Genomic DNA, 21,572 nt, shown 5'->3' with positions numbered 1-21,572 from the left:
AAACAAGGTTGACAATGGCTTGTTTCGACTGCTTGAATGCATTCTCAAGGTCCTGGTCCCACGTGAAATGCGAGTCCTTTTTCACAAGATCGTGGAATGGTAGCATTACTGGTCCTAGCGAGTATGCCCAAGTTACCTGATTGACAAGCCCAAACCATTGCGTCAGTGATGTTTTTTGGTACTGGGAAGTTGGATATTTCGTCTAATATTGGTTTCGAGGGGGTTATCCCGGAGGGTGTAATTTGGAGGCCGCCAAATTGCACAACGTCTTGGCAAAATTGAAACTTGCCTTTGTTCAAGACGATTCCATTCTTTGCACAATGTAGCAAGAAATCGAATGTGTGTAGAAATGATTCCTTGATATCCAAGTCGTAAAGTAGAATGTCGTCGACGATCTTTATTTTGCGGGGGATATCCTCAATTATTTCGTCAAATCTACATGTGTAGGCATCTCCAGACTCTAGATACCCCTGGGGTGTTCGGAGATACATGAACCTCCCCCATTCCGTGATGAAAGTTGTCAGTGGCTGAGATTCTTTGTCCAACAGGATTGAGTGATATCCATCAACGGCGTCCAATACCATTTTTTTTTTCTTGGGCGGTACCTGCGATGCCAATCGAAAGGGTGATGGGGAGGGGGGCTAACGCGAGTCTGGGCTCCTTTTAGTGGGGACACGACGCTTTTCTGTTTTCGATATGTAGACATCCGGAAGGCAGATATGTCCAATGTGTTGCTCATTGTAGTCTGGTCCCGTAGTGCGGACTCAAATGCCTCGGCATGGCAGATATTCTGCTCAAGTGATTTCAGTGAGCCGGTTTTAGCCAGTAGGTCCGTCTGGAGTGCGTCATTTGCTATTCTCCTTATTAGCTGGTCTTTTATGTAAACGTCGGATAGGTCATAGCTGCAGCAAGGGCAAGAGAAGTCACAATCCAGTGCTGTTGCTCTGAGACGAACCAGGTACTGCTGGATTGATTCACTCTCAGTCTGGGACATTGATGCAGATGTGATACGGAATTTCCTAAACTGTTGGGGTGTCATGTTGGAATGGAGCTGAGGGTGTTTGGCGGTTGGTGCCTTAGCATAGGCAGTCTGTGAGGGGGGGGTGTCCTTGGCTTTTTCGAGAATTCGCATTGCTTCACCCATAGTAGTGATGCCTAATTCCTTTAACAGGGATCTGTCCATCATGTGTAGGTGATCTGTGGTGAGTCATTCTCTGGCAAATGTGGTGGCATAGATTTTGGCAGACTCAGCTGTAATCCCAGTCTTCCCAATCCTCAGGTTCCATTGTTCGTAGTGCCATGTAGAATATTGCTAGGGTGAGCCAGCTAATCCAATGAAGATGTTGTGCTGAATGGATGCGATAATTGACAGAGTGTAGTTCCTGGCAGAAGTCTAGAACAGTAAAAACCCCTGAATGCCAGAGCAGCTGGCATTTGTAGAGTGGCACCTGCCCCTCCTGGCATGTTTAGCCAATCAGGCGCCTCAAAATAGAACAGTCCACCATCCCTGACTAATTGTAGGCTGGTCCAATGGCAATTAGCATACCACTAATTGCTACTGAATAAATCTGTTGAAATTAGTTAAATGGTCCATAATGGTGGAGAGGGAAGGTAAGCGCATTCTTGATTCTATTTGCTGTAAAAATGTAACCATTGGAGGTAGAAGTTTAAAACTTTGCAACTTTACTTATTTTTGGGTGAGGAATTAAAAAAAACGTTTGCCCTGTTTCTAATAACAAAACTTTTTGCCACAGAAATATTTTTACTTTAGGGAATTTAAACTCTCCAAAATAGGACTGACAACAATAAGATTAGGAATTTGTTATACAAAAAGTCACAAGTCATTTTTTTCTGTTATATTCCTAAATACTTAGGAAATAAAGACAAACGTGAGTTACACCGAGTGGTATGTGTAATGGGGTTTATTTATAATACAGAAACGTAAGGCTGCTCGCCTAAGGTAAATAGAAGTACATAGTAACAAGTATGGGGAAGAAAGTCTGATAATCAACACGTAAGACTATCCGTCTTACTGCGACTGCTTGTCTGCCGCTGTCTGCCCAACAGTCCAATATATATATACAGTTTGTAACCGGTGTATAGCCAGTTATGTTCCTTCACAACACCTCCCCCTGAAGCTGAAATCTTCCTGATTTTAGCTTAAATACCTCTTCCTTTTAGGGTCAGGGCTTAATCTCCTGGTAACTTTTCTCTTTCTTGCGCTTTTCCTTCTGGTCAGCGTTACCCGGGGTAAAGGTTTCTGTCCAGCCCGTATGGTCGGTTCAGGCGAAATATTCATTGTTTGCGGTACACACGCTGGTTTTGGTATATCAAAAATATCGCACAATGTTTCCATTGGTGTCTCTTCCACATTTGGAGACAGTCTGGGACGTATTTGATTTCTGTGTCTTTTGCAGACAAAACTTAATCCTTGGATGGTATAGACCATGCTCCCAATCCTTTTTTTGATAATACCTTCAACCCACTGATTTCGTCCATTTTGAAAATTTTTGAAATATACATTTTCACCTGGGGAGAAGCACTTGGTATTAAGGTTTTCTTTTTTTAAAACTTTCTTTTTCTCTGGTAGCAGCCTATCGAAGACAGATCTTATCTTTCTTGCAAACATTAGCTCAGCCGGGGAAGAATTGACATTATTATTAGGATTTGGTGTCACCCTGTAAATTGCTAAAAATGTTTGAATACATTGTTCGTCTGTGTCCGTAGTAAGATTTTTCTTAAGTGCCCTTTTAAACGTATCTACAAATTTTTCGGCCAACCCATTCGATCGTGGATGGTACACAGGTGTTGTCATATGTAGAATATTTAGTGAGTCACAGAATTCTTTGAATTCATGAGCAGTAAATGCTGTTCCATTATCGCTCACTAAGGTTTTTGGCACTCCAAAACGGCTAAAAATTTCATTAAGCGCACTCACAGTGTTTTTTGCTGTTGGATGTCTAAACTTAAATATTTCTGGCCATTTTGAAAAAGAATCTACAATAATCAAGTAAAAATAACCATTTATAGGTCCCGCATAATCAATATGCAGACGTGACCAGGGTAGGTCCGTCTTTGGCCATGGCGTCGTTTTTACTGGAGGATCTCGAGCTGCTAATTGACATCCTCTGCATGTCTTGACACATTTTTCAACTTCCTTGTCCATACCAGGCCAGTACACATATCCTCTCATAAGGGATTTCATTCTCGAAATGCCCGGATGACCTGTATGAAATTCCTTCAGAATTTTCCTCTGTAACGTTAGTGGAATTACGATCCTCTCACCATACATGAGCACATCTTCACAGATGGAAAAAGGCGTTGTTTGATCTACCTTTTTATTTTTTTTTATCCATCCCAATTGATTTTTCATTTTCTTAATGAAAATGTCATTTACTGCCTCTTTTTTTATTTTTTCGAAAGTTACCGGAAGTTCACGTATCATATTACACATTGAACTTGTACATTCACTTTCGTCTTTAAGCGCAGCAATTACCGTTTCTTCGAAACTTTCGCTTCTTTTAGGGATCAACCGTGATAATGCATCTGCGTGTCCTAACTTTTTTGAGGATACATGTTCCATCTTAAACTGATAGTTTAAGAGGGTTACAGCCCATCGCTGTAATCGATTCGCAGTATGTGTGGGAATGCCTTTCTTTGATCCAAATATGGTAAGTAGGGGTTTATGGTCGGTTTGCAAAATAAAAGATCGTCCATGGAGAAATCGATTGTACTTTGTAATTCCAAATATTATCGACAGCGCCTCTTTTTCAATTTGGCTGTAATTTTTCTCCGCTGCAACCAACGTTCTTGAAGCATGGGCGATAGCTTTTGTCCTACCATCCTCATACTTGTGAAGTAATACAGCGTCAACACCGTAATCACTGGCGTCCGTTGCTAGTATTAGTTCCTTTTCTGGATTGAAATGTGCCAATGCTAAGTCTGACAGTAGACATCTTTTGATATTTTGGAAAGCAGATTCACATTCCTTATTCCAGTTCCATTTAACACCCTTTTTCAGTAACTCGTTAAGAGGAGCTCTTAAATTATGTATGTTAGGGATGTAAATTGCATAGTATTGAACTAATCCCAAAAACGATTTTAATTTTGTCACTGAATCTGGAGCAGGCATCTTTTCAATTGCTTCAGTCCTTTGTGGATCCGGTCTTCGACCCTCTTTGTCGATTATTTGACCTAGATATTTAATTTTTTTCATAAAAAAATCGCATTTTTCTGGGCTCAATTTAAAACCAAATTCCTGTATTCTTTTGAATACTTCTTTTACATGCTTCTTATGATCTTGCAAATTTTCACTTTTAATTAGGATATCGTCAAGGTAGGCCATTGAAAATTCCAACCCTGCCAGCATCGTGTCCATAATTTGCTGGAAAATAGCAGGAGCAACCTTTAATCCAAAAGGAAGCCTCTTTAGCTTAAAAATGCCCTTATGAGTATTTATGCCTAAGTATTTGGAGCATTCATCGCTGATCTTAATTTGCAAGTAAGCATCTGAGAGGTCTATCTTAGAAAAAATTTTTCCTCCGTTAAGCTTAGAGAACAGATCTTCTGCGGACGGAAGGGGATAATTATGATCCAATAGACAGTCATTTAAACCCGTTGAAAAATCTCCACAGACCCTTATTCTGTTATTTTTTTTCTTTACATACACGGTTGGACTTGCCCAATCTGTGTGGTTAACTTTTTCAATGACTTCCAGTTGTTGAAGTCTATCCAACTCTTTTTCGATTGCGTCCATCGCTGAAAAAGGCACATTCCTTTTAGGTTTGAATACTGGAGTGGCATTTTTCTTTAATTCAAATTTTGCCTCTGTCTTAATACAGAGTCCTAGTCCTTCGGCAAAAACATTGGGAAATTCAGTTTTCAAATCCTTCAGGAAGTCTTCCCTTTGGTTTGCTTTTTCTGCAGTTAAAACGTTACAAAACGAATTTATGGGTTTCTCCCATAAATTAAACAGGACAATCCAATCTACCCCAAACAGGCATGTATTCTTTCCTGGTACGACGTACACTTTGGATTTATGAGTCTGGTTAGCGAATGTCACTTTGCATTTTAATTCTCCCTTGAACTCTAATCTTTTGCCGCACACACTTCTCGCCGTCTTTCTGGTTTTCGTTAATTCAGGTCGACCTATCCTTTTCCATATATCTTCATTTATAATACTAATATCTGCACCGCTATCCAGAAGCAATGTAACCAGATGTCCATTTATCCGAACATCAACATATTTCCGTCTTTCGCAGCTTTTTTCTTTATTCATGCGAAGCGTATTTACATTATCGGTCCCTTGTCTTTTCTTCTGGGCACAGTATGTTCCCTTGTGACCTCTGAGACCACATTCATAACATATTTTGTTCCTAAACCAGCAGGTCTTATTGTTGTGTCTTAAACTACCACAACATTTACACTTTAGCTTTGGGTCTTTGTATCCTTTAAGGATCCTGTGTTCTTGGAACCTGGACTTTCTTGTGGTCCCTTGCCTTTTTACTTGCTGCACCTTAAAAATATTTTTCTCTTCAATGTGAGTGTTGTCTTTCTTTATGTTAATCAGACGTTGACACTCTTCAGTGACTTTTTGCAATGTTATGTTAGGATCCGCCTCCATAATTGTTAGGATCCGTGAACGTATATCTTTGTCCCTTGGTGCTGTGAGACCTTGTACAAAGATTAAACATTTAAATTGGTCTGCGGAAATTTCATTCAATTTAAATGATTCGCATAAACAGTTCACAGTGCAAGCATATTCTAGATAGTCTTCAGCTTCTGCCTTCTGAATGTTCAAACATTTGTATCTAGAGTGAAATAGGCTATCCCTTTTATCAAATATTTTCGACAAGGTACTAATTGTTTCCTCGAACGAAACCTCCTCCGGTCTTTTTGGTAGAATTAGATTTGCATACTTGGTGTTTTCATCAGTACCCAGTTTTTGTAGTAGCAGGGTAACTTTTTCCTCATCGGTCCAGTCTAAACATCTTTTCGTAAAAATTGTTTCGTATCTTCTGTAGTATGCAGGGAAAGTAACACCAGTATCCGGGGAGTAACGAAATTCCGTTAGTGAATTTGAAATACCCTCGGCAGAAAAATTAGTCTTCTTCCCAGTCGACGTTAGAATTAGCTTTTCTAAATTCTTTTGCTGTGTCGACATTTGTCGTTGTAGTATGTTTGTTTGTTCTTGTTGTGCCTCTAAAGTTTTTTGTGTTCTTTCTTGTTGTTGTTGCAGCTGTTGCTGTAGCTGTTGTTGTTGAATTTGTTGTTGTTGTTGTTGTTGCGCTAAAAATTGTTGAGTCATTTTTGTCTGTTCCTGGATGCTAAGGGCTAGAGCCTTAGTTAACTCTGCTAATTGTTCCATGTTAGCTTCTAGTACAAAAATGTCTTTTCGAATTCTACACAATAATTCCAAAGAAAAAATCGTAAATTTACGTATATCGTAAATTAGTAGCAATATGCAGACACAACACGTTTCAACAAAGTTCCTCCATAGTAATTCAACAGGCTTTGTAAAATAATTCTTTTTTTTTTTTTTTTTTTTTTTTTCAACAACGTAAGTTCATACACAAAATATTTCTTACTTCCCACGACAAATAGTTCCAATTATTTATATAAAGGCAATAACAAACAATTAATTTTCCAAAAAAAAAAAAATATATGGCTGCCGTTCCCACGTGGCATAAAATGGTACAATAGTCGTTGTATTTATATTTTTTTCTTTCGAAACTCGTAATCCTTTAGTGTAGTTTCGAATTCAACTTGCGACCATTTTTTTTTTTTTTTTTTTTTTTTTTTTACTTGTCAAAATAAATATAAATTCCACTTTACCTTGAACATGTTTCTATAATTTCTTGTGAGTTCTTTACGAAGAAAAATCCGTACTTTTCGCTACTTTAGGTAGGAAAAATTTTTAAATTCATTGACGCACGTGGTCAAAACTCCTTGTGTAGTTTGTTTTTTTCGTAAAACAAAAAATCCTTGCATTGTACACAGTCCTTGGTACGGTAATTTATCTCTGTTAAGAGAAAGAACATCCTTTCGTCGCCATTGTTATATTCCTAAATACTTAGGAAATAAAGACAAACGTGAGTTACACCGAGTGGTATGTGTAATGGGGTTTATTTATAATACAGAAACGTAAGGCTGCTCGCCTAAGGTAAATAGAAGTACATAGTAACAAGTATGGGGAAGAAAGTCTGATAATCAACACGTAAGACTATCCGTCTTACTGCGACTGCTTGTCTGCCGCTGTCTGCCCAACAGTCCAATATATATATACAGTTTGTAACCGGTGTATAGCCAGTTATGTTCCTTCACAACATTTTCAAGCATTGAAAAACTTTCAATTTAAAAGACAAGTAAACAAGTAAGATAATTTATAGGCAGAGGTCTTATTACAATTCCTTTCCTTATTGATTTTCTCTCAGAATTCTTTCATAAGCTTCTGCTATGGTAGATATATCGAGAACATTCCAAATCCTACCATCACTTGAAACTGGCATTACCTCAAAACCCCATCTGTAAACAAATGCTGACTCTACCTGTGCAATGTCATCTGACAAAGGCCATCGGAAAAAATCTTTTGGTTTGCGATAAAATTTTCTATTACAGCGCTGGATGCAGATATAACCTCAATGACTTGGCCGATGTAAAAGTTGGTGTCATAGTAGACAGCAACCCATTGTCCTTGATGCTCATAACTGAAGATATCCTGAGATGGTTCTTCATCACAACTGCAGGAGTTATCTGAATGTTCAGCAGATTCACTAAGGGACTTTTTTTGTTGCTTTGGAGGTGGAAATGAATCAACTGGATTTCTTCTGAAGTAGTCAGAGAAAGCAGTTTCCAGTTGAACTTTATTTCCACTGGTGTTGATTTTGATATCTAACATAACCATAAGTTCAAGTTTATCAAAAACACCTGATAGAACATATAGGTCTCAAGGGTACTTCTACAGTTTATCGCCATTTTTTTTCGTGCACCTGTCGTTAAAATCCGAGGGAGAAATCAGTATTTTAAACTATGACCAAAGCATGAAATAAATAACAAAAAAATTAAACTAGATATGATTTTTCGGTTTCATTTAATTAATTTTTTGTTGACCCTTTAAAGTTGCTTTGATTAAAAAAAAATGTTTCATTAAAATTATATTTTAAAATTATATTTTCTTACGCAAACTTTTCAATAAATGTTTTTTCAATTATATTTTGATAAATTTTTATACAGTAAATGTTTTGGTTTTCAAATGGTGCTCGCCCAATTTAGACAATTATGAATATGTCATTTTCATTTTCTGTTTTTAATAATAAAAATATGTATATATTTAATGAAAAACTTTTCCGTTTTCATTAATTAAATCGAAGCATTTCCAATTAAATAATTATGGATATATGTTCTCTTCCACTCTCTTTATTAATTTTTTTCATAGTTCTTTCTGAAAGTAATTGATATCTATTTTAATTGTTTTATTTATTTCTAACTTCGGTCATAGTTTAAAATACTGATTTCTCCCTCGAATTTTAACGACATGTGCGTGAAGAAAAAAGCGTCTCCATTTTCGGTGATAAACAGTAGAAGTACCGTCTTGGGAATTATTAAATAAATAAACAAAAAAAAAAGATTTTTACAGTGAAATTAATTTTTTCATTTACACGCCATGTGCACATAACAATATTTTCAGTTATTATTTTTTAAGTAATGTACAGTGTAATTAAGAAATAATTTAACAAAATCTTCAAATTTATCAAAAACACACAATAGAACATAAACAAAAAAAATGCACATTTTTACATGAAATTAATTTTTTTATTTACACATGACTTGTTGCATGTAACTTAAACTTAGCTATATTTTGTTAATTTTTTTTTTTTTGTAATGTAACTGTACAGTCTAATAAAAAAATAATTTAAAATGTTCGATATATCAAAAACGCCGGACAGAACATAAGATAATTAAATAAGTAAATAAAAAAATGAGGCACATTTTTTTAAATGAAAAAAAAATTTCCGTCAGTCACACGCAACTAAAAATGTTGTTTTTGGTTTAAAATGTACCCAGTTTAATTTTTAAAAGATAATTTAACAATGCTGAAGTTTATCCAACCGAAAAAAGATAAAGCAAAGAACATATGAAAGTTTGAAAGAAGATATAGAAAATAAAAACTGACATTATTTTTTAAATTGTAAATTTTCATTTCTTTTTTTGACGCACTTGTAACAGTAAAAATATTATTTTAAACAATAACTTTCTATAACTTTTAAATAAACCAAAGTGAAGTGAAAAAAGTTGTTTGTTTACGTTTTCGTTGGGTCGTGCGGATCGTTCGTGCTGACAGTTGATTTTCGTGATGACACTTCTACTTCGGTCACTTGGCATTAAGTTGTAAATCTCGATGTGTAGGTACAGTCACTTTTATTAGTGGAGATCCTTGATCTATGAGCATAGTAATATGAGACCAACAGATTATTAAAGAGAAGATATGCCATTTTCGGAATTTTTTCAATTGAATTTCTTTCATATTTCTTTCACTGAAGTTTTCAAGTTGGATTTTTTTTGTGAAAAAACAACTTAAACTCCTTTTTTAAGCTCACCATATTGATAAGTGACCTTTTTTCTTTAAAATGGTACTATTTTTTTTTTATACCTAGATACTCACAATATCGCGCGTACCAAATTTGAAAAACACCAACATTTTTTTTTGTGTCAAAAATAAAGCCGCGTTCACTAAAATTAGTGACATAACTTGAAGTAACCTAGAAAAAAACTATTAAAGACACAAGAAAAAGAATTATATATCTATAAAGCAAAAAGATTAAATTTTATTTAAATCAAAACTGTATCAAAATAACCCAAGAATAAACGAGATATCGCAAGTTTAAATTAAGGGAAATTTAAGTTTATTTACCAGTTTTCGCATCCTAAACTAGGCTAGTTTGGGATACCTAGTGCATATACTTTTTTTTTCTTTTGATCGTTCTTTTTTTACTTAATAATCATTGACAAGTATTTTCAGCCTTATTTTAATTAAGAATTATTGAAATTAGTTTTATGTTTTCATTTTTAGAATTACTGAAAACACTTTTAAAACTATTTTGGGAATATTATATATTAGTTACATTTTTTACGATGTTTGAAATTTTATTATTTTGATTTTGATAATTTTATTTTGGTACTTTCATAAGCATATATTTATTTTATATATAAAAAAAAATTTTTTTTAATTGTTTTTAATTATTTTAAAAATAAAAAAAAATTATTTTAAAAATTAACAAAAACTTAGTTTTAAAATTATAAAAACAGCAAACTTTTATTTTTATAATTTCAGAAACATATACTTCTTTTAAAATTTCAATTAAAATAAAAACTTTTATTTTTTTATATTTTGTTATTAAAATGTGCAAATAAAGATTGTGTTACTTTTATTTGTATAATTTTTAAAGTTTTTATTGTCTACTTTTCAAAAACAATATATATTTCAATAAATCGCTTTACAATAGAAATATTAAAGAACAATAAAAGTGCAGGAACTCATTTGGCTTGTCACCACTTCCGGTATGGCTATGCCAGAAGTTAGAAAGTAGCTGACTATGACCAAAGCATCTTCAATTTTTTGGGGAAAAATGTGAACCAAAATTAAGTAAACTTACATTTTCAACAAAATATGAGGTTTTAAAAAAATGACTGCACCATTTGAAATGTTTTTAGTTAACTTTGATATCTTTGGTTCTAGTAAGAATAAAAATAAATCATATGACACTAGAACTGGTCATTTGGGTTTGCATAACCTGTGAAATCTCAAGGATATCAAATCTAACCCTGCAAATTTTAATTGGAATGCAAAATACAATATATAAAAATGAAAATTAAAAAAATCAGTTTTCCTTTCTGGTTCACCCGTTTTAAGTTTACTGCATCTCAACAAGTGAAAACTCATTTCATTAGCAAATAACAATTGTTGACTTTCTTTGAAACTGAAGAATTTAATTTTGTTCTACTATTGGATGAGTTAAAGGACTTTAACTTCAAATGATTTTAAAATGTAGACATGCAGAATAGAAGATAGGACTTTGATCACACTTTGTTGTATTCAACAAAGCTTTTCTGTCACTTGCCAATGTCTTCAAACTTTTTTCTTTTCCAAATTGAGGAAAAAATAAGACTTTGTTAGTTGAATAAATCCGATGATTAACTTGTATATAAATTTGCTGCTTTTGTTTTTGAGTGTCATAAATTTAAATCTGTATTTTGTACAACTCTTTGTTATTAGATATTTCAATAGTCACAAATCCACATCTTTTCTTTTTACCTACCAGCCACTCTTACCTCTAATTCTTTATTCATTTTTTTTAGTAAACTAATTCAAGTTACAAGATAGCTTGCACACACAAACACACCGACTATTTTCATTACTGGTTACATTTTCATTTATTTCTAAATAAAGTTAAAACTTTGTGTTCATTTATATAAACTTTTATCAAAACCAAATTTATTTTATGAAAAATTTTAAATTAAATTTTAAGAATTTATACAAAATATGCTTCACATTATTTCATATTTTTTATTTCACTTTTTTATTATTTTCAAAATTAAAAAATAATTTTATTAAATTTACTTAGAATAAGTAAATTCCTAATAAAAAATGCATTCAAATGCTGATAAGAGAAGTTTAATAATAAAAGAAATGTAATAAATGGACTAAAAAAAAACATAAATTGTAGCGTAAGCTTATAATGTCAAAATGAAATGGACTCTCAGTTTTGTACACAATTTCAACTACAATACAATATTAAAAAAAACCTATGCTAAAGAGATGTGGCTCTTTTTTATATTAACTTATGCAAATTTGCATATTCTCAAACCAAATGCTCAAAGTTATCTTTAAATAAATTTGTTATAACCAAGTATCCAAAGAATTTATTTACTTAATGAAGCAATAATAATAAAATTTTTATTTTATATTCATTTTTAAAATTCAAACAATTATTTCTGTTTTACCAGGAGTTTATCATACTCATACACAAATAATTTTTATTTTATAACAAAAATTTGCAAACAATATTTTTAGAATGTATACAATTTTTTTTACATTACTGTGTCACGATAACTCCACTTTCAATTTTTCTGAATATCAGTACATATATATAAATATAAGCACCACTAAAGGTTTTAGAAAAGTACAGTAGCTGAAACACACACACACACACATATATAATGACTACAATGAAGATAACAATCTGAATCCTATCTAGTGGTTAGGGCATATGGCTTGACACCTGTAGAAGGAGATCATCTGTGATCTACATCTCTGTCTGTCTGGTGCAAACATGTTTGAAGACATGTGACAATCATCAGAGGAATTTGTGACACTCTAGCTCATAAATGATCTTCAGCAGTGAAATAGTGAGTGCTTAAACATCTCCTGCAACCATGCTCAGGACCTGTTAGAATTCCAAATGTGATGCATGCCAGGAAGAAAGCTGGCTCAATCCAATCAAAATGAATACTGCCACAGAGTACCAGCTCTCATGATGTGTTTATATCAACAGTAAACATCTAGTCGTGAAACTTAACAATATTGATTTATTTCAACTGGAATCTTGCTTCATCCTCTTGGAAATTCAAATTAAGTGAACCTTGGGCTTACTTTTGGTAGCCTCAGAACTTTAGCTCCCCTTATTTTGTCCTTAAATCCTCACATTACATGAGCGATGTTTCTGACAAAGTGTGGAAAATTGCTATTTTCTGGGTCAGAATCTATCCACATAACACTTATCGTTTGCTAGTTTTTGACTTTGAAGTATTTTCTTTTTTAGTTTAATGTAAGCATCAAGTATTTTCATGCGTTGTCTAGAGCAATTTCAATTAAAAAAATTATTTCAACTTCGCAGTTTTCATTTCATTGTTGCAACTTGCGTTTCTGTAAATGTAGCTAGAACAATCTTGAAAGGCTTAATCCTATAATATAATAAAGGCTCCAGAAAGGGAGATCACTAAATAATCACACTCAAAAGGAAAATAGTACATCAAATAAATCAGTGGAAGAGAAAAGTATTAAAAAATTTTTATTAAACATTTTAATTTAATCCTTTCATTTTATCTTTTTCAATCAATAGTTGCTCTAGGCATCATTTGCAATCTTCTAAGACATTGATTTATTTTTTATTGTTATGGAAATTCTGGAAAGAAATAATTATCAAAAAATGAAAAATATTTTTGTCTAATCACCAAACACTTAAAACATTAGTCTATCCTTTACATTCCTTTTAGTTGATCTAAAGTCAGAGGAATATGTGCTCAAATTTTATCATTTGATAGCAAAGGGATCTGTTAATCACATAACCTCTTCAGTATCACTAAATTTAAATGTAAATAAAGACTTACCTTTGATAGTTCTAATCTTTTTTCTATCTATCTTTTCTAAGAAAATTACCTCTTTCTGTTCACAAAAATTATTCTATTTTTAATAACTCACTGAAAACAATTACCTTCCTTGACCAAATCATCTGTCATTTGTATTTTAGCTAATTATATCTCTTCCAAATTCTAATGACGGGATACATAGACACTATCATTCTAAAATGCTTTTTCTTTCTATAACACAGTTATGTAGGTTTCAGTCAGATTTTAAATGGCTATACATTTATTTTCAGAATCATTTTCTTTTTTATATGTTTGGAATACAGTATTTTTTATTTCTTTGATTCTACTTTTGAGTTTATATAATAAAAAAAATATTTATGATTTCATAAATATGGCATTTTGACTTCATGAACAATGCCATTTATTCTAAAAGGTTTTTTTGTAAAATGACCAACCACTGATTTGTATTGAGTCTTTACTTTATTTAAAGTTCTTTAAAGGACTGAAATACTTAAATTTCTTCTTGATGATATGCATTTAAAAAGAAAATCATTTGCTAATAAGTTTTTTTTTTTTATTCTTTTACTGATGAGCCCAATTTTTACATAAGAAGTGTTGTCTACCTGATGACTATGGTCATTTGAAGAAGCCTTATATTAAGTTTGTACTATTTTTCTATATCATTTCTCTTGTAAATCTCATACTGTCATTCTCTTCTAATAAAAATGACAAAAGTGCTATTAAAAAATGAATAATTTATCAATACACTTCCCAATGTCAGATTTATTTTTTGTTTAATATCTCAAAATTCAATCAGATAACTGTAACATTACTTTTATTTTAGTGTCCTAAAAAATAAGTAATGATTTTGTAATAACATATTTTTATAAATAGTATTATTTTTTTCTATAGATATAATAATTATTTTGTTTCTATACATATTAAACAATTGACAAAAAAGAGTATCAAGTAACTCGTTCTATAAAATACATTGATAAAAAATTCTGAAATTTCTCTATTTTTTCTTAATTACCGTCTAATTAGTAAGGATTTGAAGGTTTTAAAACAAAAATTTAGCAAAACAATACCCGTCTTCCCCAAATCTCTCACCAAGTTTCTATTTTTCTTATTTTATACTTTTATATAATGTGTTTTCTTAAAAAGGAAAGTTCTTAATAAATCAATAAATATTTTGGATTTTTAGTAATGATCAAATTTTTATACTATATAAAAATACTGAAAAATATGATGACTTATGAAATTATTTTATTTTAAATTCTATCAATATGATAGGATTAAATTCTATCAACCATTAAATATTTAAGGCATGGTTGAATTATAAAAAATTAATTATTAAAACTTATTTTCAGATTTTATTTTTGTATAACCTTCATGTTTAAAAGATTTGTTGGATTATTCTGTAAACTGAATATAATTTTAATCGCCAAATTTAAAGTAAAACCTAACATTTTGGGTTTATTCACACCGCTGACACACAATATCTAGTAAAATAATTTGAAAAATTGGATAGTTACAGAAATTGTTAATTTTGTAAAAAGAATTTCTGCAAATTGTTTAGACCTCATATCTCAGAAATAAAGGTGGACTGAACAATTTTATCACTGAAATACTTCAAAAGATCAGGTTTCGAAGCAATATAAAATAATGTGCAACACAACATAAACTTGAATTGATTCATTATAAATTCAATAAATCTGATTATTTTTCTTATCTTTTTTTACATTTTCACTTATTTTTCATGCAATGTTGAAAAGCAATGCAAATGAGTAAAACACCTACATCTTGCTTGATGCTGTTTGAATTTTTCTCTCTTTTAGCTGACCAGCTAGTTTTCAGGTGAGCTTCTCTTTACTAGATTCATTTATTTTGCTTCTAACAGCCGAGTGTTTCTTCTCATTAAAGATATTTAATATTGATCACATAGTCTTATCATGTGTAAGAATTGCCCTTTCCTTCCTCATAATAAACAGATTTATATGTGATTCTGTTTTTACTCCCAGAATTTGTCTCAGCTTTTCTCCATGTCCTTTAAAAATATGCCACTCCAGATTCACTCATAAAAAAAAGCAACCCCTCTTTTCCTGCACCTTACATGATCTGTTCAAAAATTGAACAAATTTCCAATTATGTTTGTCATTCTTACCTACCAATGTATGTATAAATAATAATTTTTTTGTTATTAAAAAAGGTTTTAGCATGCATTTTTTTTTTCCTGGATGCTGTTTCATTTTTTTTTTTTTTAATTTTTATTCTAAAAAAAAAAAAAAAAATAGTGTAAAGTTATGCAACATTTCTTTTCATATAAAAAAATAAAAAGATTATAAATAATTTGAAAATAATAGAAAATAAAAAAATGTTATGAAATATTTTATTAAAGTGATTAAAACACTTAAAAAAAAAAATTTGAGACTATGTGATACACCTTTTTCAAAGAAAACTTGTTTTTTTAATTTTTTCTCAGTTTTCTAGTGGTATTAATCCTGAGGGGTCAGCCCTTCTTGGAGAGAGAAAGGATATGTCTGGTCTTGTTAACATTTTTTGTTTTTCTAACATGTTCAAATTAACCTTACAAAATGTTTTCAAATATGTGACCAAACTCTTATTTAAAATTTGTACCAAACCACATACATATATGTGCACTCGTGAGCAAAAAAAAATGGGCCAAACAAATTTTATACATTTTATCGCACCAAATGGTATATTGAACAAAGAACACTTGAACAAGGAAACTTAAACGAGACTAATAACACAAAACAAGACATTTACTTTAATAAATGCTTAGGATGGAATCACATTCCTTTTTGATTTCTTAAAAAGATCAATCCTTTTAGACAGGCTCACAACCAAAGTGGAACACTGTGAAGAGGAGATGCTATTCGATTCGCTTTGCACAGCTTTCCACAGTTTGTCATTGTTCGAAAAAGTTCTTCAAGCCAATGCACGAGATATTATGGACTAAATATTCTCGATTGGGTTTAAATCGGGGCTTTGACCTGGCCAAAATATCACATTAATTGAATTATCAGATAACCATTTTTTGTGACTTTAGCAGTGTGTCCAGGGGCATTATTGTGTTGAAAAATAAGGTTCTGAGATATTCCTAGCTCCTGGATACTTGGTAACAGTCCTGTTTCTAATATTTGAATGTATTCCTTTGCATTGATTGACTTCTCACATCTAATAAGTTTCCCAACTCGTGCTGCAGTGAAATTTCCCCATATCATTATCCCTCCATTCCCATGTTTAACTCATTTTTATGCAACTTGGTGAAAATCTTTCTCCAGTTCTTCGATTGCACCATTCGGGAGCATCGAGAGCATCAATAACAAGACCAAATCTTGATTCATCTGACCAGAAAACATTCCTGAACCAGTCTGTATCTTTTTTGCCATGATATGAGAAAAATCTCTTTCTATCTTTGGTGTTCTTCTTAGATAAAAATGGCTTCTTTGCACACCTTTTAGAAGGAAATCCTATCTCTTTCATTCGTCTAGATATTGTATATCTAGAAAGATAATTTCCAGCACTTGTTTTGAATTCTTTGCTATGGTCAGCATAAGTTTTCTTTCAATCCTTCAAAACAGTTAATTTAAGCCTGTGGGCATCCTTCAAAGTGAATGCTCTCGGGCGACCAGATCCAGGTTTCCCTTTTATCAAGCATTCGACTTTGAACCTTTGACCAATTCGCTTCACTACAGAAAGAGATGTTTTCGCTTTTTCTTTTCTTAAAATATCAAAAATCTGCTTGTAAGTCATTTTGGACTGCCTTAATTCTGCAATTCGTTTTTTTTATATCCTCATCAAGATGCGGTCCTACCATTTTTAGGATTAATTTTTCCACTTATATGCTATAATAATAATGATCTGCAAAATAGAAATTTTCAGTTAAAATTAACAAAAATTCATGAAAAAATATTGAAAAATCGATTTCTTCCTTCTTTCACTCTTGGCTCATTTTTTTTTTGCTCATGAGTGTATGTGGTTTGGTACAAATTTTTAATAAATACATATATGTATGTAGTTTGGTACAAACATATATGTATATGGTTTGGTACAAATACACATACATATATGTATGTGGTTTGGTACAACTTTGGCATATCTTTTCTTTCTCCATAAGTGGCTGACCCTCCAGAATAAATATGACCAGAAAAATGAAGAGGAAAAAAACAAAAAAAAATTAAAACAGTAACTCTTTTATTTGAAAAAGGTATATGATACCGAAAGTTGAAAAACATAAAATGAATTTTTTTTTTCTTTTATTTTTTTACATGGTAGTCACCACTTATCAAGGCCACTCGGGGATAAGGGTTATTGCGTCAATGGGATAATATCATAGTAATCGTTAGTAATGGAGATTTGATAAAGTGTCTTACTTAAGGGGGTGGTTTATCAGGAATTTATTTATGTTGGACTTGAAGACATCCAAGTTGTAGTCAGGTAGGAAACAGGCAAACTGAACAGAGTTCCACAGGCATGCACTTCTAAGAAAGAAGCTTTGTTCATGTAATCTGCGTTTTGGTTTTGGCACAGATAAAGAGTGGGGAAAATTATTGACAGTGGTTTCAGCTAGACGGGTGTTTTTCATGAAATATTGGCGAGGGTTGACCATAGATTGGAGGTCAAACGATAAAACAAAGACATTCCAATAAAGCAACTGGCCCTGACGGCATTCCAATTATATTGTTAAAAAAACTTCAACCAGAACTTGACTCCATACTTACAAAACTGTTTAAGCATTGCCTTAAGGAGAAGTGCTTTCCAACGCCCTGGAAAACCTCATCAGTATGCCCTGTATTTAAGAATTCAGGTGATAAGTCATCTCCCTCTAAGTACAGACCAATAAGTCTCCTGTGCTGGAATCCGTATTAAATAGAGAAGTAGTCAACCACCTCAGCAGAAATAACCTTCTTAATGACACGCAATATGGTTTCCTTTTGCTAGATCTACAGCAGATAAATCATTTGTTGACATCTATGCTGATGACACGACCATCTATGGCAACACATCAAAGGTCGTAAATGACAAAGTTCTCTCTGATTCTCTCTCCTCTGATCTTGAGCACGTGGTACAGAGAGAATCAGAGAGAACTTTGTCATTTACGACCTTTGATGTGTTGCCATAGATGGTTGTGTCATCAGCATAGATGTCAACGAATGATTTAAGTATGTGTTTTGGGAGATCATTGATGTAGATCAGGAAGAGAGTTGGGGCCAGGATGGAGCCTGAGGGACTCCAGCATTAATACTGTGGGCCTCTGATTTTTGCCCATCAACCACTACTCTTATGAGCCAATCAGAGAGAAACGGTTTAATAATTGAGAAAACATTTCCAGTTATACTGTAGCTGGAAATCTTGTGAAGTAGGCCTTTATGCCAAACATTATCGAAGGTCTTTAATATGTCAAGAACAATTGCCCTAGAAAGGAAGCCTTTGTTGAGATTCACTAATCCTATGCGATATAACCGTTAGCACATTTGCTGTAGATCTAGCAGAACGGAAACCATATTGCATGTCACTAAGAAAGTTATTTCTGCTGAGGTGGTTGACAACTATTTTTATTTAATATGGATTCCAGCAGCTTACTCATTACACACAGGAGACTTATTGGTCTGTACTGAGAGGGAGATGACTTCTTATCACCTGAATTCTTAAATACAGGGCATACTGATGAGGTTTTCCAGGGCGTTGGAAAGCACTTCTCCTTAAGGCAACGCTTAAACAGTTTTGTAAGTATGGGGACAAGTTCTGGTTGAAGCTTTTTTAGCACTATAATTGGAATGCCGTCATGGCCAGTTGCTTTACTGGAATCAAGGTTCTTGATTAGCTTGGCGACCTCACGCACAGATATTTGTATGTTGCATAGCGTATTGTCTGTTATAGGAGGAAATATGGGGAGTTGATGGCCTTCGTCGCATAGGGTAGAATTAGCTGCAAATTTTTGTCTGATGCTGACTAGATGTGCCTCAGGTCCATTGATGATGGTTGGGATAGAACGCACGCTTCTGTTCAGTTCTGCTAAAACTGGTGTGAACCAAGCCGCTGCTCAGCTACTTTGGATTTAACGGACTGAGCATATAGCTCTCTTGTATTTTTATTACTGTTTTACAGTGGTTGCTGGCAGTCCTAAAAGCAGCTTTAGTCTTAGTTCATCTATTACGTAGCTATGGAAAAAGTGATTTCTGTGCGCAGTGGCAGCAGCACATTCTGGGGAGAACCATGGCTGGTTATTAGGTTTTTGTTGGAATTTTTTGGACAGTATGGATCGGTCTATGCCTACAATTATCCATTCGCTCAGGTCTGATACTATAGAGGACACATTCTTCTTAAACATGGAATGCAGAGGTAGATCAGATATAAATGTGCAGAAGCTATCCCAGTCAGCCATAAAGTAAATTTTAATCTTTAAGAAAATATTACATAACATTTTAGGTTTTCTAATATTTTTTAATTAATTTTATTAAATGTTTTCAAAGATGTGACAGCAATTCTTATTTATTATAAAAAAAATATTTTTTATGTGTAAAAACGGTAATTTTAATTTAAAAAAATCCTACAGTGATTTTAATTTGAATGTATTAAACCTTGTTATTTAATATTATTAGTAAGTTGGTGGTAATAAAACGGGCAAACTGCTTTGGAGTTTTCTTTTTTTCAACAATGCTACTTTTATTATTTAAAGATATGGCTTAAATTTTTGACTAAAACAGGTACCCAATGATGTTAAACGTTTCATGAGGAATTAAAAACTATGTAATTAGACTTATTTAAAAAGTTTCTCCAAAGAAAAGAGCTTATATTTATATGAACATATAAAAATGCATAAATTTAATTAAGTGTAACAGGAAAAAATGAGTGTAGGTGTCTTGCTTTTATTAAAGAAAAACAATTTAGGCTGATTGTAAATTAAAATGAATTTATACTTTTAAAATAGTTTTTATTGTAGTTTAATTTTAATATGCTTTAAATGAAGATCTTGTTAAATAGTTAGACAAACGAAATATAAAAAAAAAACTTCTATAGTTTTGTTATGAAAAATTATTCCAATGAAAAGCTGGTTTAAATTTTCCTCACATTTGACATATATTTTTGTACATAACACTATTAAAAATTTTCATAATAGCCATAAAATATGTGGAAAGACAATGAATATAAATTACATAATCTGTATACCTATAAAGTTGAGTTTTTTTCTCTCACTCTAACATTGATATTAAAAGCCTACTTTTTCTATTTAAAAATTATTAAAACAAACGTAATATACTCTGTCATGGATATGCGAGGGACTACATGAAGATTAACTAATCTGTATATTCCTTTGAAAAATGAACATTCATTAAAATTAATTATTCATTTTTTTAATGTTTTTTTTATTAGATGATTGGTTTTATTTAACTTAATTTATTTAATTCTATTTATTCATAGTTTCTACATTCTGCATAATTGTGTAGAATGTAGGATGAAAACGTTTTAGCACATGGAAATATTTTTATATATAATATATATTTTTACATATAATATATATATATAAATAAATATTTTTATCTATCTATATATATAAAAGCGAAAATGTATGTGTGTATGTATGTTCGCTTTTCCTTGATGTCCACGAAAGGCTTCTTTCAAAGAAGCGCTTGCTCGCTTCACAACTTTTTAAAACTTTTTATATCATCTATAAATTGTAATATCTACGAATTATCCACGGAGCTCGCCTCTCTATTTAATTTTATTGACTTTCAAACGTTAATTATTCCACATTTCCCGCATTGGCACGCGTTTCTTTTTTTTTTACATGGGTGTCACCACTTATCAAGGCCCAGAGGCCACTCGAGGATAAGGGTTAATAGGTATACATTAGTCATTGTGATTTTAGCATAGTAAACAGTGGGAGTTTTGTAACTTGGATTACTTAGGGGGACGATTCAATTAGAACTTGTTCACATTGGACTTTTTTTTTTTTCATAGGTATCAACACATTATCAAGGCCAAGAGGCCACTCAAGGATAAGGGTTAAAGAGTGTACAGTAGAAATTGGACAATATAATAATCATTAGTAATGAAAATTTGTTAAATTTGATAACTTATATGGAACGGCTCATCAAGAACTTATTTACATTAGACTTGAAGACAACCATATTGTAGTCAGCCGGAAAGCAGGAAAACGGAAGACAATTCCACAGGCGTGC

At 32.4% G+C, this 21,572-nt stretch overlaps 1 protein-coding gene across 4 annotated transcripts in view; it reads left to right on the top strand.

Annotated features, from left to right (window-relative positions):
• The window catches only part of LOC145276873 (tyrosine-protein phosphatase non-receptor type 9-like), a 242,593-nt gene that overhangs the window by 41,054 nt on the left and 179,967 nt on the right, over positions 1–21,572 (top strand). Inside the window, exon 2 of one of the 4 annotated variants that reach the window (XM_080128282.1) lies at positions 15,204–15,222. The exons of the other annotated variants lie outside the window; for them this stretch is intronic. The gene's annotated coding sequence lies outside the window, so the exon portion shown is untranslated. The remainder of the gene's footprint in view (positions 1–15,203; positions 15,223–21,572) is intronic. 4 annotated transcript variants of the gene reach the window in all.

The sequence above is a fragment of the Euprymna scolopes genome, chromosome 5 (genome assembly GCF_053919585.1).
Source record: "Euprymna scolopes isolate OS-2025 chromosome 5, ASM5391958v1, whole genome shotgun sequence".
In the NCBI taxonomy this organism is placed as follows: domain Eukaryota; kingdom Metazoa; phylum Mollusca; class Cephalopoda; order Sepiida; family Sepiolidae; genus Euprymna; species Euprymna scolopes.
This window is presented reverse-complemented; position numbering and strand designations above follow the sequence as displayed.